The 27001-nt window shown below is 42.0% G+C and overlaps 1 long non-coding RNA gene and 1 other non-coding gene across 3 annotated transcripts; both read left to right on the top strand.

Moving 5' to 3' along the window:
* Positions 1-3279: 3279 nt before the first annotated feature.
* On the top strand, positions 3280-7039 carry LOC116682548 (uncharacterized). Of its 2 annotated transcripts, none has more exons than XR_004330445.1 (3): positions 3280-3367; positions 4329-4401; positions 6860-7039. It is a non-coding gene; the product is annotated as an uncharacterized LOC116682548 (long non-coding RNA). The 2 variants fall into 2 exon arrangements; XR_004330446.1 differs by lacking the exon at positions 6860-7039 and adding an exon at positions 4527-5256.
* An 11309-nt stretch (positions 7040-18348) lies between these two features.
* Positions 18349-18436, top strand: trnay-gua (transfer RNA tyrosine (anticodon GUA)). The gene is given in 2 exon segments: positions 18349-18385; positions 18401-18436. It is a non-coding gene; the product is annotated as a tRNA-Tyr (tRNA).
* The last annotated feature ends 8565 nt before the right edge of the window (positions 18437-27001 follow it).

Below are 27001 nucleotides of genomic sequence, written 5' to 3'. Positions count from 1 at the left end.
TCTGGTGAACGTGGGGTTTGTAGTACTTACATAGTAACCAGTAGATTCCTGGGACGTGGGGGTTTGTAGTCCTTACATAGTAACAGTAGATTTCTGGGCTCGTGGGGTTTCAGACGTGCTGCTTGGTTTAAATGCAACTCCCGTTGCGTTCTGCCATCGGAGATTTTTTTTTTTTTAACTGTCACTGCCCCCCCGCCCCCTCTCTCTCTGTGTCTTCTCTCTTACACACACACACACACACACACACCTGGTGTGGAAAATAAAAAAAATAAAAAAGAACCAAAAAAAAAAAATCACACTGATCATAAAAAATAAAAGTTAAAAAAAAGAAAGTTAGATTGAGTATTAAAAACTCTTGTTCATACATTTTACTTCATAATTGCAACAGCATGTGTGGATTAATTGTTGCAAAACGTTCTGTTAGTTTGTTTGTTACCATGACAACACCATTGATCTGAAGCTCGATGCTGTCATGTAAATAGTTTTCAAATCAGCAATAAATATAACAATTTTTGATCAACTCTTCAATTGCATGCTTAAATAACATACCGTATAACCCCCGCACCTTTCAAGAGACCCGACCACTTCGGGTTAAATATGACCACTTCGGTTTAGGCCCCGCCCCAGTCCGAGTACGATTCAGGATACAGATAATTCATATGGTAACCAGATACAGACAGATACGATAATGCTGTAACTCGCTCATCCCTACTAAAGAGCTTGTACACTTGAAGCACATGTAACCCTTTTTGGAGACCTGGAGGCTGAAATTTTAGCCGCGGCCCAAGGAGAGGTATCAGGGAGTTCAAGCTGTTTCCGTCCAAGAGATAAAAGCTCTCCATCAATCTGCTCATCTGCAAATCACACACATTAACTGTATATATTAACAATAGTTACATAACATTTTATTGGGTGACAACAACATATAAACATGCATAAAGCAAGGCGACACTGTATTGATTACAAGATGGTCTTTGATGACAAGGTTTGTCATGAGCGAGACTAACTGTGGTCGTCTTGACTGTGATCTGATGCAGAGTGGAGGACTCACCCGGTATTGAAAGCAGAGGTTGACTGTGGTAGATGAGAGGCAGCTGGAAACCCATAGATCCGTTGAGAAATGAAAATATCTTACATAGGTACGCTCTAATATTGAACCTGGTGCTTTAAGAGAACTAAGATTTTCCAAGATAGAACAGTAAAGTAAAGCCTATTTATTTCTGGCGGCGGGGGGTTATGTGCATATCCTTCGGGCACCTCTGGGTACGTTGCCCATTCAAGTAAAGGCAGTCTCTCCGCTTGTTCTGTGAGAATGCGCCACACAAAACTCAGATGTGAGGGGTTATTTCTAAATCACACGTGGTCCCAAAATATTATAATCACGTACGAATAGGGTTTATGAATTTTCATTTCATTCATACCTACTGTATCGACTGTAACATTATATATTTAATACGTTTACGGTCTGCATAACATTATTACCACTATATATAACATATATACATACATACATATATAACACTAGTTAGCCCGCTAGCTTGGTAAGCAAGGCGCAATCTAGCTAGCTAGCTAACTGATTATTGGGATACTAACGTTGGCAACGAAAACAGGAGGCCACGCAGCAACGGGCCGCAGGTCGGAGTTGAAACCCGGCCACTGCAGGACTTAGCCACATGGGGAATGCTCTTACTGTGTGAGCTAATGGCCGCCCCATTGTTTTGACAACATGAATCATTTTGCTAAGACAATTTTTGTATTCCAAAGCTTAAAATAACCATAGTCGTTGTTTTCACAGAGCTTACCACTCGGCATGGGCAGGAGGTCATGGGCAGTCTCATCTGTCCAACTGGTCCATGGAGCCATGCAGATGAGATACAGTGGGTAAGTCATCTGTAATGTAGCCAAGATGATGTGTCAAGGTAACTAAGTACTCGCATGGGTTTTAACTGCTCGGTGTTGAAAATTTGAGCTGTGTTGTGCAACTGTGGTCACACAAATCAGTCTGTGCATGCCAAACGATGAAGACTTTATCTTGGAGTTGTTGCCTAATTTTTTTGTCATTGTACAGTGTACTATTTCTGGTGGTAGCAGGGCTCATGTACTACAAATACTTCTGCTACTGTTAAATAAAGTTTTCTATTAATACTGTATCAGACTGCTTACCACAGGGCATTGGTGGAGGATTGTGGCCCGCCTCATCCTGGCCTGCTCCAAGCTGAACCATTGCTTTAAAGAAAAGACAGTATGGTTAGTAGACTTTATTGTAACCAAACTTTAAAAGTTGGATAGTACACATTTACTGTATGTAATACTGTATACCTTTAAAAAAATAACCATTTAACTTTTTCATTGTACCTCTCTGTGTTTTCTCCCGAAGGAGCGGTGGTGGTGGTGGAGTTGGTGCTGGTGGCAGAGCCCTCGTGGCTTTTTTTGTCTTGGCTTAGGGGGATTGGGCGCTGAGTCAGAAAGCTCTTCGGACAAAGAGTACCGAGGGTTTTTTCTGCAACAGAAATTTTTTTTCTCAAGCGATTCATGGCAAGGTAATACACAATGTTTAAAGAAACACGCCAACTTATTGGGACTTAATGTGTACAAAAAACAAGACACAGCCATCTTCTAACCGTATATAAACTGGGAACTATATTCTCATAAAAGCGAAGCAATGCTACTCTCTGCGGGGCTTCACAGGTGCTGCGAGCATATCACTCTGCCCAAGTAGCAGAAGTAGCAGTGCTTTGCCTTTCTGAGACTATACTTCCCAGTTTATATACGGTTAGAAGATGGCTGTGTCTCATATGACCTTGTTAAATGTATACGCTGTAACTTTACAAATCACAACATGTAAATAGGAAAATGTTGACGTTATTTTGTCATTTATTCTGAACGGTAGGCTAGCTCCATGAGATGAGTAGAGTATGTATGAACTTCTCGAGCTCTGGGGGAAACGGTGAATAAGCTTAAGTCCCAATAAGTTGACGTGTTTATAATAATGCCAAACATACTTAGATTGCCTCTTTGAGGGCTCTGTGTCCGTATTTAGGTCCGAAGTGTCACAAGACCGCTTCCACTTTGTCATTATATTGTCAAAAGAATCTGAGGTGGAAAAAAAGCTTATTTCCTATCATGTCATTTAGGCCAAATATTTTTATTTTTATATACTGATCTTTCTTATAGTTATTACCAGTTTAGTACAGGACTCTGACCCGGTGTCGGACCCAGCCTTTGTCTGGCTGTGGAGGCTTCATTTTTTGACACTTTTAATTAGTCTTGTCCTGTCAATGTACGGAGGCCACCAGGCTTGGCCATCCTCCATCCAGTTACTAGCAATGGGAGCCGTCTCCAAATGCTCCTCAAACTCGACAATCAGGTACATTTTCTGTAATTAGAAACAAAGACAAAAAAGAATCCAGTCCCACAAAAAAAGAAAAGCCCCAAAAACATTTTATATAATTCTCTCTCTCTCTCTCTCTCTCTCTCTCTCTATATATATATATATATATATATATATATATATATATATATATATATTATATTATTTTTTTTTTTACACATTTCTGTACTATAATGGTCTTGTATTTTTATATAAAATAATGTTATAATAATATAAAATCAGAGATGTGTTTAGACAGAAAGCACAACAGAACTATGAACAGTTTTGTGCATGTGAGGATGATTTTGAAAAATCAGACAACAGAGGCAGCAGAACAATAAGCTGCAAAGAGAGAACTTGACTCAGAACGCAGAGGAGAAGAGACATGCAAGTAAGTGCAAGTGCCCATGTGAGGGGCGCAGAATGAAGTGTTACTGGTGTGGGCGTGAAGGGCACATCAGTCATAAATGCACTATAGCAAGTGCTATACTAAGTTTTAACAGCTAAAGTCCAAAACTGCAATTAAACTATAGTGGCCAGACAAGCAAGCCAATTAATACAGCTTAGCAATACCACTCCATGTAAAAGGGATTTTTATGGCTGACTTTAAAGCAAGTGAGAAATCATACAATGTTGCTGCAAAAAGCCGAGCGATTTAAGGATGCACCAAATTGTGTTTAGGGGAGAGACTAAGAACTTTTTCACATTTGTCATATAGAACAGGTGAATACCAGCAAACAAAGACAGTAGCTTTTACAGCCCAGTTGAGTTAGGAGGAGAAATAGAGACATTGTTTTCATGGCATAGAACAACTGAGGGATCTTAGGCTGGAGCTGCATGTGAAGAGCATTTCATCTTTGTGTAACAGAGGGATGGCAACAAATTTCCGCCCATGCTGAACAAGGAATGACTTCTGTCCTATCAGGTCTGACTTACAATATCTGACTGTGCTCGACAGGCCATCTAACAAGTGGATGCCATATGTGGTGGAGGACAACGGGTACTCAAAGAAAGAATCCTGATGCATAAAGGTACTATATGCAATGTGCACCTCACTCCCAACAGAAAATATGTTCTTTACCCTTGCAACCTGACCATTTATAAAAATGTGACTGTTGGCTCTATTAAGTTTAATGGTAAATGTCTTCATCTTCAGCTCCCTGTACTGTGTGGCACTGGGAAACAATGGCATAAGGGGACCTGCAGTGTGTGGCTTTCTGAGCTCAAAGATTTCCTTAGGTGAACAGGATTTCTGCCCCTCAGAAAGTCTCTTCACGATTTGAGCTAATGGACATGTGGGCTTTCTAACGAGCTTTTTGAGCTTGTACAATGCATTTTCATACCTGAAAGCACTAAATCTGTCCAGAACACCATGGTTTCTGACATCCTGTGCCAGATGCACAAGATTGGGAACATTGTAGGAAAGATACTTGGCACCATACAGCTCTCCAAAGTGCTTGACAAAGAGAGTAAGTATGTCATTTGCATAGTCCAAGTAGTCATCAACCAGGGCTTTGCAGGACAAAATGTGGATACCAATGAAAAGTAACAGAAAGTTGTGGTATACAGCAGAGCTTACGATGTCTTTCAGAATCACTGGACCAGTATACAGTAAAAACTGTCTAAACTCTGTTGCCTTCCACCGATCAATCTCTGCCACTGTCCTAGGTCTGCGGGCAAACTCAATGGGAACCATATGACGAGCTTCCACAAGCCTCTGTGAGAGTTTGTTTACTAGAAATGTAGGCAGCCTACACGTAAGGGGACCCTTGATCCACAGGAGAAGTAGGCGGCGCATGACACCCAGGCAGACAAGATGCATGTAGTCAAGGGGAAATCCGGAAACCATCCCAAGTGATGTGTTTTCAAGAGGGGAAGTCCCTAGGTGATGGGATTCATCTTTTCTGTCACAGAAGTCTTGATCTGTCCTTACAGGCATGTCTGTTCTTGGAAAAGTGACCCGGTTTTCTACATACAAACCATCCTCTGTGCACTTCTCACACCCGTGATATCCTGAGTGACCTTTGACACATTTAACAAAAGCCCGGGCAGGAGCATCACACACCAGTGCTGCCAGCTTGAACGTGAGTGTGATCCCGTCAAACTCAAAACCTATCTCAAGTTCATTGATCTCAAAATCTGCCATTTTGATCAATCCGCCATGATCAAGAGAACTATCCTCTAACAGACATTTGTGTTTCTTTAACACCACTGAAAGTGACTCCAGGGCCCAGTTTTTCAAAAGTAATCCACTAGGATTTTGGATAACGGATTGGATCAAATGTTGAAAATGGGTTTTTCAAAAGAAAAAACGGATTACACAATCGGATTAGATCACATAATCTAATCTTGATTTTGATCTGGATCAAACCTTTAGTTTGGGTTTTTCAGAACCTTTTTGTAGGATTTGGATCACTTTGATCCAAAAAATCTGGATTAAACTGATCCCATCAGAAGGGTGGACTCAGCGTGGATTTCATGCCCAAAATGTAATGAAAACTTTAACAATGTATCAAATAATACTATATTTGGATCATGCAGTATCTTACAAGATATCCTATTTATTCATAAGGTTTTAATTTTATTTGTTCATCCGTCAGGCTACAGTGATTAGGTAGGCTTTAACGTAATCAGCCTTTCAGTATAGGCCTACAGCGAAGTACAAAGAGTTTGGCCTCATAAAATTATCCCCCAAACAGCTGTCAAAATTGACCAAAAACAATACATTTTCTTCTCTAAATAATTGATATATATAAATAGGCCTATATATTCATCACAATATTTATTAGTGATGCATGCAATGATTACAGAATAACCAAAAAAATGCAAAGAATGGCAATCACTGATTTTTGAAATCCAAAACAAATCCAAATCAGAAATAGTGTCTAACTAACTTGTTGCACTTCCTGTTTGCTCGTTCTTGCAAAATAAACTTATATTGACCCCACACTGGCCATTCTACTTGTTGCTCTTTACATATCTATAGTTCTACATTGTGAATTCCTATCCTGTTTGAACACTGGTTATCCAGATTTGGTGATCCTGAAAAGTTCCTATACGGATCAGATTGATCCAATTTGATGTTGCTTTGAAAAACTGGCTCAAAAGTAAGATGGATTACGTGATCACGGATCGCAAAAAAAGGATTACTAAATCCGGATCAATTTGATCCAGATTACATTTTTTGAAAAACTGGGCCCAGGATACCAAAATGGTGGTACTGGCCACCAGCTTTTTCCTGGACAAGAATCTTGCTGGACCGCAGGGTACCAAGCAATGTTCTGGCATCACTTGGTAACAGTGGATGGTACTGTCCAAGTGTTTGAAGCAATGAATTCCGTGCATTGTGAGTGATGTTATGCTCAACTGCCCATGCAGCCAAATTTTCCTGCAAAGTGCCTTGTTCTGTGTCTGACTCTGTGTCTGACTCTGTGTCTGGTTCAGTGTCTGGTTCATGTGCATCAAAGAACTCTTCCATCTCATCGGCAGGTGTTTGGCACTCCATCTCATAGAAGTCGCTCGCATCTTCATATGCCTCCTCAACATCACAAAGGTCTGTCACACGATTCCCCTCCGCAACTTGAATTAACTGAGCTTCAACCCTTGCTCTAGACCTCTTTCTCCGTGTCCAGTATGACTGTGTATTGCTAGCCAAACTAATGTATATTCTACTGTTTTAACTAATAATGCTAACAACTAACTAAACTACTTACTAGCTAAATTAATTTTTTTAATTAATTTGCAATGTACACTTGTAAATAAGGTTAACTCAGTATAAAAGTTAAATGTATACAGTCTGGGGGGACCGGTAATGGCGGCTTGCTGAGAGGACGTGTTCGCTTCGGCTCCACTACCTATATGTAAAATCCTGGAAAATACTCGTTACAAGTGACACTGAACGACGTTTGGAACATCTGTGATGCCTCTCTCACAAAGGAAGCCTGGTAAAAACCCCAGCAAACCGACTCAATCGAAGTTATCTAACTTCACTTCTAAGGTGAGCTCTGAAGCTAGCTGTGAAAATAGCGAGGCTAACACCACCACGTGCGAGTCAATGGAGGAGGAAAATTGCGAGTTGAATGAGGGAAATAAGACGGTTGAGACTGGTCCAGAGGCAATACTGGCTGCAATTGCAAACTTGAAATCAGATTTCTCCTCCAAACTGGATGGCATTCTATCAGCAATAGAGAATGTTAAAAAAGATGTTAACGAATGCGCCGAGCGGGTTGGTGAGGCGGAAGTGCGGATATCTGCGGCAGAGGACAACGTCACCGGTCTACAAGCTAAGGTCCAGGTCCTCGAAAATAAAAATAAAGAACTCGAAGGAAAAGTGTTGGACTTGGAGACCAGATCGCGACGATCTAACCTGAGACTGGTTAACCTTCCTGAGGGCGCGGAGGGAGAGGACGCCTGCGCCTTTCTGGAAAACTGGCTACCGGAGGCTCTGAACCTGGCACCGCTACGCACCACTCTGACACTGGAAAGAGCGCACCGGCTTGGCCAGAAAACCACATCTAACACCGCTGCACCAAGGACTCTTATTATGAAGTTCTTAAACTACAGGGATAAAGCAACTGTGATAAGAGCTGCCAGGACGAAGGGACAGATCCTATTCAAGAACCATCCGGTGAGATTTTATGAGGACCTCGCAGCTGGTGTGCATAAAAAACAGAAAGAGTTTGACGGTGTGAGACAACAACTCCGTGCCATGGGGATACGATACGGCATGATTCCTCCCGCTCGACTACTGGTGACACACAACGGTCAGTCTCGGATCTTTAACCAACCAGCTGAAGCAGAGAACTTTGTAAGGACTCTGAAATCAGAAAGTGGACCTGGGTGAGACAATGACATCAATACATCGCAAAGTATTAAAAGGGATGGACAATTACAATACCTAAAGTTAAGTAAAATAAGTAAGACTTAAAAATTTGTTTATTATATTCCCTGTTTGCTATCCCAGAAGCTCATAGACAATAGGCAATAGTAACGAGTTTCTTATTGTAGTGGGGTGGGGTAAGAGGGAAATATTCAGGCACAGTCGGCTGTTCCTCACTTTCGTGTGGACCAGCCTTCAGCTGTTAGATGGGTACCAGAGTACTAAAAGGGGGGGAGGAGGGTGGGCAACAGAGTTCGAAAGGGATTTACTGTTCAGTGTTCATCATTACCATGGGTATAGTTTTTAACATTCAAATGTTCTTGGTTTCTTTGTTTTTAAACAATTTGAAAATAATAGGAAGCCCATTAAGTGTTATACAGTATGTCTGGTGGATTAAGAATTAAAGTGTCTTCTTGGAACTGCAGAGGATTACAGAAACTAAAAAAAGTTAAGCAGATAATGACTAGGGTGAAATCTATGCACTCTGATATCGTGTTATTTCAGGAAACTCACCTGTTGTCTGGACAGGAGGCAAGGATTGGCAGGAGGTGAAAGGGCAGCATATATTCAGCACCTTTTACTTCCCAAGCAAGAGGGGTTATGATTCTGATTCATAAATCCGTACCATTCCGTGTGACAAGGGTTATTAGAGACAAGGCTGGGAGGTACATTATTCTGCAGGGCACAATTATTTCAGAAAAAATAAATCTGATAAATATTTATGCCCCAAATGTTGACGACCAGAGTTTTTTCAAAATCTCTTTCTTACAATTTCATCTTTGTCTGGCAGCTATATTATAGCAGGAGATTTTAACTGCACAATGAACCCAGAACTGGACAGAAGTTCAGGTACTGACAACTCTCACTCTAAAAGTAGACAAACAATTCAATACTTTATGAAGGAACTTAATTTGATGGATATTTGGAGAGACATGAATCCAAAGAGCTCACAATACTCTTGTTATTCAAATACACATAAGTCATATTCACGTATCGATTACTTTTTACTTTCTGCCTCTTTGAGACATAAAATAAGAGACTGTCAATACGATAGCATCTTAATTTCCGACCATGCACCAAATCATCTTCTTTATGAGGATTTAAGACTAAGGAGAGACCCGCCTAGGTGGAGATTTAAACAGAAATGGCTCTTGGACCCAGAATTTATATTTTTTGTAGATAATCAAATTAGCATCTATTTTGAAATCAATAGAGATGAAACACCACCCTCTTCAAGGTGGGAAGCCTTCAAGGCCTATATAAGGGGTCAAATAATTAGCTTTACGAGCCATAAGGCAAAACAAACTTATCAAAAACAAAAGAGTTGGCAGCAGAGATTGAGCGGCTTGAGAGAGATTATTATCAAACACTATGTCCAAACACCCATAAAAACTTCTGATACTAAGAACACAGTATAACGAACTTTCTGCCTCAAAAGCCGCCTCACAACTTTTGCGTCTTAAGCAGTCGTTCTATGATCAAGGGGAAAAACCTGGAAAATTATTAGCCTGGCGACTCCGACAATTACAAACTGAGAAAAATATTACCTCAGTTGAAAATAATCAGGGAGAGATTATTACCGATCCGTTAGAAATCAATGAAGTGTTTAAGGTCTTTTTTGAAAAACTATACAGCTCAGACATGACGCATAAGGAACAAGAGCAAATGTTTTCTTAGAATCTCTCCAAATGACCAATATCTCAGAATTAATGAGTACAGATCTCAGTGCAGCTATAACTAAAGAGGAAATATCTATAGCAATAGATCACTTGAGAACAGATAAAGCCCCAGGCCCAGATGGGCTGCCAACAGAATTTTATAAGAAATTCAAAGCTAAACTGCTAGCCCCCCTTTTTGACATTGTTGTGGAAGTTTCTGTTCAGCGAGGGAGGAATTTGTAGAATGAAGAAGAGACCTTGTTGAAACAAAAATAAAGACAGGCTAGAGACTGGATTAAAAGTTTGGATATTCGGTGAAAGAGTTTAATTATTTTCTCGAGAGAACAATCAAACAAATGACGAGAATGGCAGTTCACAATGAAACAGAGTAACAAGTGACACCACACATTCTGGTAAATACAATCAGTAATACACTTCTTTATATGCAGTGCCCCAGAGGAAAACCAACCCTTGTTTGGAAACCAGTTTAATCTCAAACATAACAATCAGTGGACCTCAGGCAGACAGTTGGAGCTCTTACGTATTTCTGAATCTGTCCCTCGTGTGTCCAAGTGTCTTGACCGGTCATTCTATCTTAGCTAAAAAAGGACATCTTGTCTCTTGGATAGGCTCTGGTCTCGACCTGGGACCTGCTATGATAAACACCGTTCTAGGCAACTGTTTCTGTCAGGCTCCACGTCATCTATCCTTGGTGGGACAATGCAAAGTCATAACATATCCAGTTGTCTCCTACAAAGAGATCACACTGAGGACAGATACAGGAACCAAATACTCTGAGAGGCATTGAAGATATTATTATGAATAAGTAATATGAAAATCATTGGTTAAATGTAATTTTCCCATTACAACATGTATTTAGACTCATTTGAAAAGGGAATTCTCCCTGCCTCATTAAGAGGAGCCCTGATTACTTTATTACCTAAACCTGGCAAACCTTGCAACAAATGTGAAAATCTAAGACCGATAAGTCTTCTTAATGTCGATTTAAAGATTCTTTGTAAAGTCCTGGCTCGTAGACTGGAGAGAATATTGCCCGAAATAATTAGTTGTGACCAAAATGGGTTTATTGTAGGAAGACAGGGATTTCACAATGTGAGACGAGTGTTAGATATCATTTATAATATGGAAGAAAAAGCAGACACTGCTTTGCTATCATTGGATGCCGAAAAGGCCTTTGATAGAGTCGAGTGGCCCTATTTATTCGAGATACTGAAAAGATTTGGCTGCGGGGACAACTTCTGTCGATGGGTTAAACTTTTATACAATGAGCCTTATGCTGAAATAGTAACAAACGGAGTTATATCTAAATCATTTAAAATTAAAAGGGGTTGTCGGCAGGGGTGCCCCTTGTCCCCTTTATTATTTATTCTAGCAATAGAACCGTTTGCCATTGCGGTGCGGTCCCATAAAAACATAACCGGTTTGACAATAGGCCAACAGGAACATAGAATTGCTTTATTTGCTGATGATGTCATCCTTTTTTTAGAAAAACTGAAAGACTCTATTCCAGCCTTGTTAGATCTAATAAATACATTTGGAAAAATATCAGGATATAAAGTAAATAAAGATAAGTCTTCATTAATGTTACTTAATACAGAAGAAAGAAACAGTGTTGGGAATCCTTTCCAATTCAAAAAGGTAGACTGTTTCACATATTTGGGGATTAGGATAGTACCACATATAAATGACATTGTTGCAGTTAACTATAACCCAATGGTAGACTCAATTGCTGCCTCTGTAGATAGATGGAATCACCTACCTTTGTCACTTATAGCACGAATCAATGTCCTTAAATCCAACATAATGCCCAAACTTCTGTATTTGTTTCAGAACATCCCATTGCCACCTCCTGCCAATTTATTTTCGGCCCTAAAAAATATTTTCATACGCTTTCTGTGGAATAACAGACGACCAAGGCTTCGTTTAACACTTTTGTATCTACCGTATGAGAGAGGAGGCCTCAGGTGCCCCAACCCACTTTGGTACTACTGGGCAGCGCAATTGAGGACTATGATGTATCATTTTTCAGATAAATGTCTCTTGCCATGGGTGATTATTGAAAATTGTTCTGTTCCTCTCCCTCTACCCCAGTACATTTTCTCAGCAAACATCAAAATGCTGAAAAAAACAACAAAAAACCCTATAGTCAGAAATATGATCTTGGTTTGGTATCAGGTCAAGAAGTATTTAGGTGATTCCTCCTCCCTATCACGCTTCAGTCCAATATGGGGTAATCAATCCTTCCCTCCAGGTAGGGCAGATCCTGGCTTTAGGAAATGGGCTGAAAAAGGTTTAAAGACAATAGGAGATTTGGTGGAATCGGAGGACGGGGTTTTGATGTCATTTGAAGAGTTAAAGGCTAGGTACGATATCCCAAGCAAACATTATTTTAAATATCTGCAAGTGAGAAATTTTATTAGATCATCTCAAAATCGATGTGAGTCCATCCCTCTGATGTCCACCTTGGAAATTGAAATGAAGAATGATTGCATATAGGGTCAAATGATGTTGTAAAGCAACAGTCTGAATTGCTGAAACTGGACTTTAGGGAACTGCTTGACACAGTCACCCCCCTAAGCGCAAATGTGTTTATCACTGGTCCTATACCGTCAGTCAGAAGAGGAGATGAGAGATTCAGCCGACTGTTGGGACTAAACAAATGCTTTCAACTGAATGTACCGTCCACTCTCTGAAGTTCATTGACAATTTAAACATTTTCTGGGAGCGCAGACATCTTTTTAAAGCAGATAGACTTTCCCTTAACAAGCCAGGAGTAAAGCTGTTCACCTCTAATCTGCTTTACTTTCTGCACTAACATCTGCTCCCTCTGCCAAGGTCACAAAACAAAAGGAAGACACAACAAAGTGCGGCAGTGATCCAGCACAGCCCCCGCCTGTGCAAAGATTGACCATGGGAGACCAGAGAGCAGAGACACGAAACCTCCACTCCCCTCTTCACCCGTCCAGCACCCCTCAAACCTTCCAACCCCGAACCTCTGAGAGATTCACGCGGTCTCTACTGATGTCCACACACCCTTTCCCTTATTTCCCCCATCAATTATGCACCCTCCTACCCCCAGGCTCAACCCCGGGCAAAAGTAAAACGCCAAGCACCACTACAGGATGTCAGAAAACTCCTTCCCCCAGACTGATAAGGACGCTTGTGTGCAAAATCTGGCAAGCACTATCTGATATGTGCCGGGCCTTGGCTGCAGGACTAGTGATACTAATGACTCTTTTCAAGACAAGCCCGGGCCTGTGGATTCAATTCTTCCTCAATTTCTGTTGTGATAGGTAATAGGAAAAGAATGGTGAATAAGCACTTAACTGCAAACTTAGCAAATTTAGCATCCATTCCTTGTCAGCTACAGCCTGTCCCAAAAAATGAAAAACACTAACACTAGCCTTACTAAACGTCAGGTCTTTGGCAGGAAAAATCTTTTAATCAATGATTTTATTACTAAGCACAATCTAGATTTTTGTTTTTAACTGAAACCTGGTTAGACCATAATAACAGCGCTGCTGTTCTCATCGAGTCAGCTCCCCTAACTTCAGTTTTATGAGTGAGAATAGAGTGAATAAGAAGGAGGTGGAGTCGCCATTTTGTTTAATGACTCATTCCACTGTACGCAAATATGTTATGGAAATTTTGTTTCTTTTGAATATGTTGCTCTTCAATTAAGATCTTCCCCTCAAGCGATGTTTCTAAATATCTACAGGCCACCTAAATATTGTGAAACCTTCATTGATGACTTCACTGAACTGCTGTCTATTATCTGCATTAACTTTGATTGTGTATCATTGCGGGTGATTTTAACATTCATGTTGACAGCCCCCAGGACAGGGGGACAAAAGAGCTGTGTTGTGTTTTTGAGAACTATGGACTGACTCAGCATGTGACGGAGCCACCCACAATAAGGGGCACACTCTGACTTGATTGTCTCCAAAGGTCTGAACATTTCCAAGGTTGTGGTTACTGACGTTGCTCTCTCAGATCATTCCTGTGTTTTCTTTAACGGCACTATCTCTGTGCCCAAAAGTGTCCAAACAAAGATAATCAGAAAACGGTATATCACTGAAAACACCAGTGACACATTTATTCAGCTTTTCTCCTCCACACCAGCCCTCTCTGGGCTATCAGTCAGTGAGCTTGTAGATAATTTCAACTGTAAATTACAAATGTTATTGATGCCATTGCTCCACTAAGGTCAAAGTTGTATCTGGTAAGGAAAGATCTCCATGGAGAAATGTCCTACTGGTGAGAACAGAAAAAAGAGAGTGTAGGAAAGCTGAACGAAGGTGGCGAAAAACACAATCTCCTGGTCCATTATAACTCCTATAAAGAGAGACTTCGCATTATAATTTGAACTGAGGAATGCAAGAAGGTCCTTTTTCTCTGATTATATCTCTAGAAACAATAATAATTCCCGTGCTTGTTTGCTACTGTTGATAGGTTAACAAACCTCCAGTACAGTAGCATCTGAACTTTTATCTACCAAGGCCTGCAATGACTTTGCCTCCTTCTTCAAAGACAAAATTCAAAAGATTAGACAAACAGGTCAGTGCCTCCATATCAAGTCCAGGATATGTGTTGTCACAGTGTTCAAGCAAAAATAGTTCCAATATGACAGAATTTCACACGATCAACATACAACCTGGAGGACATTATTCAACATCTGAAAACCTCGACCTGTTGCCTTGATGTTCTACCAACGGGATTTTCAAAAATGTTTCCAATTGTTTGACTTCTGATCTTCTACAGATTGTGAACACAATCTCTTCTTTCAGGATCTTTCCACAGCCCTGAAAACTGCAGTAATCAGGCCACTCTTAAAAAAAAACAACCTAGACAAGTCACTAATGAGCAACTATAGGCCAATATCAAACCTTCGTTTTTAAGTAAAATCATTGAAAAAGTAGTCTTTCACAACTCAACCATTTCTTGTCACTAAGCAACAGTTTTGATACCTTTCAGTCGGGTTTCCGACCACACCACAGCACTGAAACGGCTCTTGTCAAAGTCTTTAATGACATCCCACCTTAACACAGATAATGGCAAAATTCAATCTTAGTATTACTTGATCTCAGTGCTGCATTTGACACGGTCGACCATGACATACTACTAGACGATTGGAAAACTGCGTTGGCCTTTCTGGCTCAGTACTAAACTGGTTTGAATCCTACCTAAAGAATAGGGATTACTTTGTGTCTATAGGTAATTATGCATCTGAGCGTACAAATATGACGTGCGGAGTTCCGCAAGGCTCCATTCTGGGGCCTCTTCTGTTTAACATCTACATGCTTCCACTGGCTCAGATTATGGAGAAAAACAAAATAAGTTACCATAGTTATGCGGACGACACACAAATTTACATAACCTTATCGCCAGGGGACTATAGTCCAATACAAAAACTGACTAAGTGCATCGAACAAATTAACGGCTGGATGTGCCAGAACTTTCTGAAATTAAATGAAGGAAAAACTGGGTGGTTGTTTTTGGAGCAAGAGAGGAACGATTAAAAGTCTGCGCTCAGCTTCAAACAACAATGTTAAAAACAACAGACAAAGCCAGAAATCTTGGTGTAGTCATGGACTCAGACCTGAACTTTAACAGCCACATTAAGACAATTACAAAGTCAGCCTACTATCACCTTAAGAATATATCAAGGGTTAAAGGACTTATGTGTCAACAGGATTTGGAAAAACTTGTCCATGCCTTTATCTTCAGTAGACTTGACTACTGTAACGGGGGTCTTTACAGGTCTCCCTAAAAAAATCAATCAGACAGCTACAGCTGATTCAGAACGCTGCTGCTCGAGTCCTCACTAAGACCAAGAGACTGGATCACATCACTCCAGTCTGAAGTCTTTACACTGGCTTCCTGTGTCTCAAAGAATTGATTTCAAAGTACTCTTGCTAGTTTATAAATCACTTAACGGTTTAGGTCAAAAATATATTGCTGATCTGCTACTACACTATGAACCACCCAGACCTCTCAGGTCATCTGGGACAGGTCTGCTTTCTGTCCCCAGAGTCAGAACTAAACAGGGTGAAGCAGCTTCAGTTTCTATGCTCCTCATATTGGAATAAACTCCCAGAAACCTGCAGATCGCTGCTACTCTCAGTTCTTTTAAATCAAGCTGAAGACCTTTCTATTGATGCTGCCTTTCTTTAAATGACTAATCATTTCTTTAAATCTTATGCTGCACTGTAAATTTTATTCTTGTGTTTTATGTTTCTCTTTGTTTTTAACTGTCTATTCATGGTTTTTACCGGTTTTTAATGCTTGTGATTTTTAACTGTTTTACTTGTGTTTTATCTGTCAATGATTTTGTGTAAAGCACTGTGAATTGCCTTGTTGCTGAAATGTGCTATACAAATAAAGCTGCCTTGCCTTGCCTTGCCTTTAGAAAAGGAATTATTCTAAACTATATAGCATGTTAGTGGAGGGATCCTCTGAGTCATCTCTATGGAAGCTCAATGCCTGGAGGGAGGATCTACAGGAGAACTTGCTTTGGAAGACTGGGAGAAGGCGTGTGCTGAAGCACAAACACAAACTATCAATACACGCCTCAAAGTACTGCAATATCATTGGCTAATGAGAACTTATGTGACGCCAGAAAAGCTTAATAAATACAATGGTGCCATCCCAGATTGTGTATTAGATGTGGAGAAGAAAAAGGAACATTCTTCCATTGCATCTGGAAATGCAAGAAAGTTTTACAAATTCTGGGGGAGATAAAACAAGCTCTAGAGACGATACTAGGTATAAAGTAGTCTTGACCCCAAGTTGTTCATCCTAGGTTTATATCTGACGAACATCATATGTCCCGAAAAATTATACTGCCTTGGATTTATGTTCCTACTTGCAAAAAGGGTCATAGCGCTCTCATGGAAGAGTACCAGTAAACCAAAATTCATTAAATGGATCACTGAAATATCCACAACCTTACAATGGAAAAGATCTCTTTCATATAAAAGGGAAACTATCGCTATTTCAAAATATTGGGGTCCTTTTATGGAATATATAAAAAACATAGATATGAGGGTGGCGGTGAGGGTGAGTATAGTAGCGGTTGGTCTTCTGCAGTGTCCTAAAATAATCTTTTTTATTTGTATAATTGACTACTTTACTTTGAATTGTACATTTGAGTTTGTGTTCTCTGAACCACGTACAATACTAAATAATTTGGGCTAACTCCTGGAAAATAGAGAAACCGTTATTGTTGTATTTGTTGTTTTTTCTCAGGGTGGTTTGGGGTGAGGGATGTTGTTTTCCTTTTCTCATATATTTTATATGTAATAAGTGCTGCTCTAAAATATTCTATAAAAACCTGGCATGCAAGGAAAGGAGCTGAATATTGAACATTAACCTAACTACCCTGGACTTTCCTCTGATGTGGGAGCACACTTGTGCCTTGTGTATTGTTGGAAACACTGTTGAAAAAACCAATAAAGATAATGTTGGAAAAAAAAAAAAAGTCATAGTATAGTATGTCAAAAATCATAAAAAATCAAAAAATTCATAGTATAGTATGTCAAAAAAATTCAGAGCATAGTATTGAAAAAATTCATAGTATAGGATGTCGAAATATTCATAAAAAGTTATAGTATATGTCAAAAAATCATATAAGCCATAGTATAGTATGACAAAATATTCATAAAATGTCATAAAAAGTCATAGTATATATGTCTAAATATTCATAAAAAGTCGTAGTGTAGTATGTCATAAAAAGTCCAGATTTATAGTTCTTGTTGTAAAACAAGAAGAATCTAAAGTCCTCTGGAGAATGCGGGCGTGATCCCGCTACCTCTCGCATGCTAAGCAAGCGCTCTACCATTTGAGCTAATTCCCCTTTTTCAAAAAATGTCGTAGTATGTTGAAAAAAGTCATAGTATAGTATGTAAACAAATTCATAAAAGTTTAGTATAGTATGACAAAAAAATCATGACAGTATAGTTTAGTATGACAAATACCTTGCTGGGATTGTTCCTTTTAACCTGAGGTTCAACAATTGGTGAAAAATTCCTTTCCAGCACTTTGGAGAAGAAAATCCACAAGTAATTGTGATCTCCATATTGATCAAAGTATTTGTCATTATCATTTTGGCCATAACCATGCTACTAAAAGAGATTTTATCAAACCAGGTGGGCAAGTAACCTTTCAGCTGACTTCTTGTAAAAAAAGTAACTCAACTCAAATAAAGCTACTGCGATGCTGGGAATCGAACCGAGGTCAACTGCTTGGAAGGCAGCTATGCTCACCACTATACCACCATCACTTGGCAATACAATGTTACTTCAAATCTTGTAATACATCTGGGCATTGAGACTGAAAACGCTCTCTATCACTGAAGTCCTCCAGGGGGTACTGTGTTATCACATTCAAAAGAATAGGAAGTGTGGTATATGTACTAGCTCCCTTCGATAGCTCAGTTGGTAGAGCGGAGGACTGTAGAGGCATGTAGCTGAAATCCTTAGGTCGCTGGTTCAAATCCGGCTCGAAGGAGAAGGTTTTCTCCAGAGTTTCCCTTTAGGGATCAATCAAGAATTTCTGATTCTGATGTAGAGCTGGACGGACGACCCAAAAGCATAATACTTCTTGCCGAGACATAACATGAAACAAAAAAAAGAGGTGGGCTAGATATGAGCGCAGAAATCCTCTTACGACAGGATTTACGTGATATTCATGAAACGTTCGTATCACGCCAATCAGAGCGTAAGAATGATCGTACATTGATAAATGCAGCGGCTGGAAAGCTAAGAAGTGATAGTAGTATTTTGATGAATTTGCGTATGACACTCTCTTTTCCATCACATTCAATAAATAAACAAGATTATTCAATCCATGCCTCCTGTGGGAAAATAATACAATGACTGAGGTGGTGATGAACAGGGCACTCAGGAACGGCCACGTAAAAGCTGGCTTAAAGTATATACTGAATTAACCAAAGACTAAATAAGAGTGTGTGTATGTGTGACATATTATACATTATGCTTTGCAGCTGGGTTACAGCTAGGAGGGAGAGAACAGACAGGGCTATCTTAGTCAGATATGCTACAGTGAGCACGGGAGGAGGAGATGGTGAGGCCAAGGACACTGAAGTTCAGGACGGTCTGATAACTCAGAGAACAGGACATACAAACTAAGGAGGGAGTGAACATAGCTGTCTGGTGAGGTAAATGATAACTGAAAATAATAAGAAGAAAGAGGGAAGAGGCAGAGCAGAGAGTGTAACCCAGCAACAGTATAGCTGACCAATCAGGCCCCACAAGGGGAACCAATATAACCCTGAGCACAATATTGTTAAGTGCCTTTGGGGGACCTCTGTACTAGACAAGTCTCCATCAGGTCCGTGCACGTGTAACTGCTCGGAAACGCATTTCATCTGTTGACCACAAGAATAAACGCTGTGTTAATACATCATGGAGTCAGTTGTCAGTTTATAGAAGGATTTCTCCAACAAATTTGGCGACCCCCGACGTGATAACGTAATTGGACAGGAGAATCCAACTGGACCTTGGCATTGTGTCCACGGTCCGGTTCAGCTCAGCCACCGGACTGACATCCCGCAGCCCGTGAAGGGGACTGAGCGGCGATACTGCGACTCGTTGGTGTGATCACTGAGAGCTCTCAACAAAAAAGGTAAGCAGAAGCCTGTTTAAAATCAAATTCTGTTATTGGCTGAAAACTAAATTGATGTGATCACATTTCAACTGTCGTAAGTGTTGTTTTAAGCGAAATGTATTGATTGAATGTGCTGTAATTAAAGGGATATAAACAGATGAAATGTTGGGGCATGTGATGTGATTAAACAGAGAAAAACAACTAGAGAGTTGTAAGAGAATTGTTGAATAATACGGGTGGCGGTAGGAGAGGAAAAGGGACAAATAGTCAGAGGAAAATACGTCCAGATGGTTGACGAGGTAGGAGACTGCTAAGGACAGATAGTTCAGATGAGTGATTGTGAATTGCCACCCTTGGTTCTGTGTGAACATCCTGAAAAAGAGTTGCAGTTAACAGATTGTCATTGTAATATTACGAGTCCACCGCGAGTGTATTTGTGCGAAGGAGTGAGAGGTCACTTTTTAAGTTGTAAAGATTATAGAGATGTACATAAAAAGGCTCTAGATGGAGTCTTAATGAAAAAGTTGTTCGTTGTTGCATGTGTGATTTTTGTTGTGGTTTGGCTTGTTGGATTTTTTCTCACTGCTTATTTGTTGTAAAATGACGACCCCTTATGGTAAAGTGTAGTAGGGGCAGTGAAAAAGTATGGCAGTAAAGGAGAGGAGAAAGTAGCAAAAGAGATTGTGAAAGAATGGGAGAGAGGAGGATGGATTGAGGGAGAAGGGGCGCCGTCCCCGGAGAAAGTGAATGAAATAGTGAAGTATGAAAAAAGTAAGTTGGAGTATGCGGAAAGGCAGGCAGAGGAGGAAAAGAAAAGAAATGGTTTAAATTGACTAAACCAAAGCAGAAGGAGTATGAAGCGCAGAAAGAGAAATATGGGGTGGGGTTGAAAATGACAAATGCAATACAGAAACAATTGGGATTGACAAAACAAGATGACAAAAGTTCACCAAAAACTGAGACAGAAGCTGAACAGAATAAAACCGTTAGCGCAGAGAAAACCCCGCTGCCCGCTGAGGCGCCCCGCCAACAAACCCTTTTTATCCAGATATAAGAAACCTAAGAATTTCCGCTCCACCGCCGCCGTATACAGGTCCAACGGCATCAAAACCACAGTCCAAGCCCCAGTGGTAACTGCCCATTTACAGCCAAATGCATTACAAATAGACGTACCACAGGACCATTGATACCGGCATTAGAGGGCCGCGTACAGGATTTAGAATGTTATCTAAATTTAATGGTACAGTCAGCGCCAGGGGGAGCAGCAGCGGCTCCACCACAACCAGCGGCTACAGTCCCAGCCGGCCCAAGCAAAGCTAGTACCCCATATTCAGCGTCTTTTTGCCAACAAAATCCAGAGCATTTTCACATGTCAGTAAAAGGACCCAGTCCACCTCACCATAGTACCCACAAGACTCAGGAAGTAAGGAAGATAGCGAACAGTCAGACAGCAGCAGGGAAAGTGAGCAAACAGACAGAAGCTCCAGCTCTAGGGAAAGGACTAAAAAAGACATAAACGCAGGCCCAGATCTAGATCACAAAGTCCTCAAGACGTTTTGTAGCAGGCACATTTAAAGGTAAATTTACCAACGAGGACCCTGACGAAGTTATGCTGCGAAGATCAACTAGAATAAGGGAAAAACTTAACAAAGAGTTCAGAGAGATAAAAAAGCAGCAAGAGCAGCTGCGTCGAACAGTGAATGAGCTCAGTGAGGGAGAGCAGACGCGCCACACACCAGAGGCGGGGCTACAATGCCCACTCCGCCCAGTAGGAGGAGGAGGAGGACTGTTGATGTACACCCCTTACAGTTTTGGTGACTTAGATTCTCTGTGTGCAAAACTCCCTCCCTGACAGGAGGGGCTGAGCATTTCCTCACAGCTTTCAATAGTCTTACAGCAGGAGTGCAGCTGTGTTTGGGAGATCTCAGAGCAGTATTGGGTAGAGTAATGGGAGCAGATGAAGCTAGTGCTGCCCTCACCAGAGGGGGAGCTGGACCCACTGTTCCCGCATCAGTGCCTGCATCAGCAGTAACCCCTGGCATTTGGGCTGAGCTGCACCGCATGTATCCCACAGTTGGGGATCATGCAGCATGGCATGATTTAAAAAGACTAAGTGATGAAAATTTGATGCCTATGCAGATAGAGCAAAAAAGATTTGGCAGCGTGCTATGAGGGAACCGTGGGACCAGTCCGCCGCCACAGTGGCGCTGTTCCGCCATGGGGTACTAGGGGGATTACCCACAGCAGTTCAGACACAGTTAGGAGGAGTAGTAGGCCTGCAAACAATGACCGATGCAACATGGGGCGAGAATGTGCGTCATTTCCTGTCAAAACACCAAAAAGGAGCAGAGCAACAAGAAGATGAATTAAAAAGACTACAAACTCAATTGTTAAGAAACAACTGGAAGAATTAAACAAGCCCAAGCCCAGCAAAGCTAAACAAATGACAGTCTCACAGAACCCCAACAGTCAGAAGCCCCTCACAGTTGCAGACATGCTGTCTTTTCTGGGCCTCACAGGATACAGCCGCTCACATATCCCTGACTATACCAACAGAACTCATCGCTGTCTCACCGCCCCCCTCCTATGGACAACAGAGGCCGAGGCCGCCTTCTCTGACCTCAAAAGTGCCCTAGCAAGGGCAGAGACACTCACCTCCCCAGACTACTCACTCCCATTTCATATGGATGTTTCTGAAAACAATGGCTTTCTCAATGCCATTTTATTTCAGAAAAAAGGGGAGACAGACATGTACTGATGTACCACTCATCAAGGCTGGATACAGTCAGGAGCTATGAATGGAATCAGTGGCAGCGGAGCGCGCCACAAAAGACAAAGATGGGATATGGAGGTCTCATCAAGGAAAGATAGCAGCATCAGCCGAGATGTGCAGAATGTTGCTACCTGAGGCACACAGACCAACACATGAAGGAAGAAAACAGACTCTCCTGAATCTGTCTGAGCTGTGGTGGCACCCCAATTTGAGGGACATGGTGACACATTTTTGTCAGGAATGCAGGGTGTGTGGAGAGCATAATGTTCAGAAACCATACACCACACTAAAAGGAGCGTACCCAGTCCCACAGCTTGTTTTCAAGATATCAGTATAGATTATACTGATATGGGCGCAGAAAATGTGGTAGGGGGAAAAAGGTATCTTCTGGTGATGGTAGACAGGTTCTCTAGGTGGGTAGAAGCCATTCCCACCGAAAAGAGGACGCAAAAACAGTGGTGAAATGGCTCAAAACTGAACTCATCCCGAGGTATGGGGTCCCCAGGCAAATAAGGTCAGATAATGGCACACATTTTAACAACAAACTACTAAGAGAAGTAGAACAGGCCCTGGGAATCACTCATGCCTTCGGATCAGTTTATCATCCACAGTCACAGGGAATGGTGGAAAGAGCAAACCAGACATTGAAGGCTAAGATAGCTAAGGCATGTGCAGGAAGCAAGTTAACATGGGTAGAAGCGCTCCCATTGGCCTCATGGCTATGAGGTCCTCAGAAGGACGAGAAACACATTTGACCCACACGAAATAATGACAGGGAGAAAAATGCCAGGACCTCCACTAGATGGAGGCCACATGCCAATGTTAGATGTTCAGCAAATAGAAATGACAGACTATATGAAAAAGCTAACATCTCTGGTTTCAGCCCTTTCTACGCAGGTCCAGTTGGCGAACAGGAAACCGCAGGAGGAAGCAACACTACCTGTCAAGGTAGGCGACTGGGTCAGGGTCAAAGTTCACAAGAGGAAGTGGACTGACCCCAGGTGGTCCGGGCCGTACGAGGTGGGGGAGGTTACTTCACACTCGGTCCAGGTTAAAGGTAAAAAAGGAGCACCTTGGCACCACCTGACACATTGTGCCCCAGCCGCACCTCCTAGCCGCCCATTGGCAGAAATTAGAAAAGCAATCCAAAATGTATAGATGGAAGAGATGTTTTGGCGGGGAACAGCCCCCGCGTAGTACACCCATAACTTGGAAGGCAATGGGGTTGGGAAAAAGACAACAGTTGTCCTAGCAGTAGTAGTAGTAGTGGGAGTTGCAGCATTAGTTCTGGGGTTGGAACATGCGTATGGGGACCGAGACCACAAAGAACAATCACCCGGTAGTGTCCAACCACCTCTCAGTAACAAAGGAAATGAAACTAGACGAGAGAGAAGAAGAGCAGTTTGGGCAGTAGTGAAGCAACACACTAAGGGCCCATCCCCAAGGTGCGGTGCCAGATTGACTCTCCCCTATGTGAGAGACTCAACCACGTCATTTACCTTTGATTTGTGTCAGGCTATAGACTGCGGGGGGTATAATAGTTTCTACAAAAACACAGATGTGTACATCTGTGACGACTATCAAAAGGTAGAGGACTGTGAAAGGAGCGCTTCCGGACAGGTGAAAGGTAGTCTCTGTAACAGCTGGTATGACGCGGGTTGGACAACAGGAGGGTGGAAACCATGGGCGAGGTTGACAGACAAAAGAGATTGGTGGGTACAACAAGATGAATGGGAGATATTATCTATACAGCGGGACTATAGTTCAGACCCCACGAAAAATCCCATAACCCTGTCAGTAAATAGAGCAATTGGGAGCAGGAACGGTCAGGATGTCTGGATGTTAGCCATAGGTGTATGGATAGCAGGAAGTGACCAGATAACCCCCTGCAGATAAATATTTTGGATCCCCTCACGCACACACAGAATGACACTGACATGGCAGAGACTACAGTAAAACCCTCTGAAGGAGGAAGACGTAATAGTGCAGGACTTCTCTAAAATGAGGGTGGAAGATGTGTTAGAGTTATCAGCAGGTGCAGGCCAGGACAATTTATGGATCAGGTGGCTAATACAGAATGCCAAAGAACAACACATGGAAGGGTGCGTGGCCTGTGCCACAGCTAGACCAGTCATGTTCACTAACCGGCCCCGTTGTTTCCTAATGAGGACCCAGCAGGATATGCATGCATGTTGAACTTCACACACTCTAAGCAGCTTCCCGCAATTGTACTACCTAGCATCCCTCTTTCCCCCAGGCTTTGAAAAACCAGGGTATTTTACCGCCATAAAGGGGGAGGGTGCAAGATATCACTGTTTCAATCTCACCGGATCAAGCAAGCCCACAATCAAACTAGGTGATATACCCCCAGACTGGTGTAACACAACTGTACAAAACAAAACAGCCCTAGGCCCAGTGGCTAGAATAGGACTATTCTACTATTGTGGTGGTCTTAGGTTGTACTCCCAGATAAAGTTCCCAAATCAAACGTCAGGAGTTTGTGCTATGGTTAGATTAGCTATGCCCATATCTTTGGTGGGAGTAGAGTCCACTATACCCACCATAAGGCTGTGCAACTGACCGTAAAGAGAAGGCGCAGGGCCGTAGTATGCAAGGCCCGGCTTTTGATCCATGGGCGGGAACCCCAACCTATATAGACAGCATAGGAGTTCCTAGGGGTGTCCCGAATGAATACAAATTGGCAGATCAAATAGCCGCAGGATTTGAGAATATACCACTGCTTTCAGCCATCTTCCCCGTCACTCCCAGCAAAAATGTAGATAGGAAAAATTTTGTGCATTATAATGTTTTACGCTTGAGCAATGCAACTAGGATGCATCGAAGGCCTGGCGAGCAGACGGCCCCAACGTCCCTCATGGCGCTCCAGAATAGGATGCGCTGGACATGCTGTTGGCTGAAAAGGAGGAGTCTGTTCCATGTTCGGAGAGATGGCTGTACGGTCATCCCTAACAACAATGCCCCGGATGGGAAGGTCACCAGGGCTTTGAACCAACTTCGAGCCCTTTCCCAGGAGATGCATGACGCCTCAGGTGTATCAAAATCCATTGGAGGGGTGGATGACAACCTTTTTTGGCAAATGAAGAATCTTATCACTGCTTGTTTGACATCTATTGCTGTTTTTTCGGCTATTCTAGTTACCTGTGGGTGTTGCTGTGTGCCCTGCCTGCGGACCATGACATCCCGGCTCATCACCACTGCCTTGTCCAAAGAAAAAGCGCGCCTCCCTATTCCGCTGGGATGCTGCCATTACTCACCATGCAGAGGACGGGGAGGATGTTGAGGCACTGCAGTTAGTGTAAAAAGTGTTCGCACCTAGTAGGTGCGAAAAGGGGGAATTTGTGGGAAAATAATACAATGACTGAGGTGGTGATGAACAGGGCACTCAGGAACGGCCACGTAAAAGCTGGCTTAGAGTATATACTGAATTAACCAAAGAATAATAGAGTGTGTGTATGTGTGACATATTATACATTATGCTTTGCAGCTGGGTTACAGCTAAGGAGGGAGAGAACAGACAGGGCTATCTTAGTCAGATATGCTACAGTGAGCACAGAAGAGGAGATGGTGAGGCCAAGGACACTGAAGTTCAGGACGGTCTGATAACTCAGAGAACAGGACATCCAACTTAGAAGGGAGTGACATAGCTGTCTTGTGAAGTAAATGATAACTGAAAATAATAGACATGCAAGAAGGGGAGGCAGGCAGGGATTGTAACCCAGCAACAGTATAGCTGACCAATCAGGCCCCACAGGGGAACCAATATAACCTTGAGACAATATTGTCTAAGTGCCTTTTGGGACCTCTTGTACTAGACAAGTCTCCATCAGGTCCGTGCACGTGTAACTGCTCGGAAACGCATTTCATCTGTGACCACAAGAATAAACACTGTGTTAAATTCATCATGAGTCAGTTGTCAGTTTATAGAAGGATTTCCCCAACACCGACCGCGAGTGATCTGATCTCAAGCGGGACACGGAAAGCTCCAGACCCGGTAGCAGCGGCGCACCCAACCCCCCCGGGAGGCCACCGCCAGTGTTGGTGGAATAGCAAGCTAGCGTTAGCAAACTAACAACCGACCGCTAACAACAACAAAAGTAATTTAAAGGAGCATTATACCCACGCTGATGGTGGTCGTCGTGGCTGCAAGACCTGGAGCTCACCCCATTGTTTGAGTTTGGGACTGTTTAAAACGTGTTGAGATAAAAAAGGTATGGTATTTATAAGCGGGGTTAGTTTTCTAACGCTAGCTTGCAACTCCACCCAACATAGTTGTGAGCGGGTCTGAAGCTATCCATGTCCGTCTGCAGCTGCAGGACCTGGAGCTCACCGCCAGTTGTTCAGTTTGACATGTTAAAAAGTGTTTTGAGATAATTAAAAGTATTTGTTGGAAGCAGGCTGGTGCTAGTTAGGCCAATGCTAGCTTCCATGCTACAAAATAAGCTGACAGAGCTGTCCCTCACAGAAAAAAAACACAGGTAAAATTAAAAAACACTACATAAATTGTACAGTGTGTTATTTAAACATAGGTACACCTACATTAGGGTGACGAGATTGCACAATAAGCCTTTATATTATATTAGCAACGGAAAGGCTGGGCCATAACCCAGAGGTTGATGGATCGAAACCATCTTTACTATTCCTGTGCTTTGTAT

This window comes from Etheostoma spectabile, unplaced genomic scaffold (genome assembly GCF_008692095.1).
Source record: "Etheostoma spectabile isolate EspeVRDwgs_2016 unplaced genomic scaffold, UIUC_Espe_1.0 scaffold00018808, whole genome shotgun sequence".
NCBI lineage: Eukaryota > Metazoa > Chordata > Actinopteri > Perciformes > Percidae > Etheostoma > Etheostoma spectabile.
This window is presented reverse-complemented; position numbering and strand designations above follow the sequence as displayed.